Source organism: Pinus tabuliformis, chromosome 3_1 (genome assembly GCF_031772625.1).
Source record: "Pinus tabuliformis cultivar Carrire ecotype Pingquan chromosome 3_1, CPIR1, whole genome shotgun sequence".
Lineage (NCBI taxonomy): Eukaryota > Viridiplantae > Streptophyta > Pinopsida > Pinales > Pinaceae > Pinus > Pinus tabuliformis.
In genome coordinates this window covers 93,775,853-93,777,086 of record NC_142301.1, presented here as the reverse complement: position 1 = coordinate 93,777,086, position 1,234 = coordinate 93,775,853, and positions in this window count along the sequence as shown.

Below are 1,234 nucleotides of genomic sequence, written 5' to 3'. Positions count from 1 at the left end.
TTCCTTTCTTGTTTTTTAACCAATCAGATGGATTGTTCTAAAGTTTGTAGTTATTACAATTTCTTTCTTTTTTGCAAAGGGTCTCCCACACCATCCAACCATCTCCTAACCCTTTCATACAATATCCAGCATCCTTAATTGACCTGCCACATCACCAAAAGAAATTAGTTTACATACTTGATTTTGCATGAAAAGACAAAAAGACAAAAAGACAAAAACAAATTTATTTTAGTCCATTTACTTTCACATTAGTGACGTTTGATACTTCCTACTTCCATGCTTAGATAGTAGCATTTGGTTCATGATATTTAACATTATTACAAAGCATAGTTTCTTGGCAGTTAATTAGGAAATGGTGTGATTTAGCATTGAATTTTCGTCTATTTCCTTGTACTTTCTTTCTTGCAACAGGTTAAGGTTCCATTTCAAACATTTCATTTTCTGTAATTAGTTTAGGATTTGACTTCAGTACATGCACTCCATTTCATCATGATAGCAAAGGAAGGGAACATTGTATGCTGCACATATAGTGTCGATACCTCTTAAGTTTGTACGAAACCCGACTTGATAATTAAATTCAATAGCCTTGGGAGTTGCAACATTCTTGTTGCAATACCCAGGCTCATCACGTTTTGGCACCGTTGCTAGGGAGGTGTCAAAGTATACATTTTTTTCTTCCTTAGTTGATTCATTTCTTTTTGCATTTTGAAAAAAAAAAAAATTGTATTAGGTATATTTAATTTCAAAAGTAGAAAAGTGCATTGCATTAGTGTTTTCATTCAATCATAAAAACAAAAAAGAAATCTCCAACACCAAACCCACCCCCCAATTGATCGCGTGGTGCAGTACAAGCCACATCACCATTCACTTTTGCAAGTAGAAGAATAAGATGACAAATAATGTTGAAGAAATGGATGGAGATGATGACAATGAGGAAGATCCTCTCGGCTTTCCCATTCAAGATATTGATGGTAGTGTGCACATGAAGACCATTCATCCATATTTGCTTCCAAAATTTCATGGTCTAAGGTCAGAGGATCCGGAAACCTTTCTCTTTGAATTTGAAATTGTTTGTAGAAGATATTGTTACTTATTAAAAGCTAAAATCCTGAGATTGTTTCCGGAAACATTGAAAGATAAAGTTCTTAAATGGTTCATGAGTTAGGGACTAATTCAATAAGATCATGGAATGAAATGCAAAATATATTTCTAGAAAAATATAAAGATCGTGATA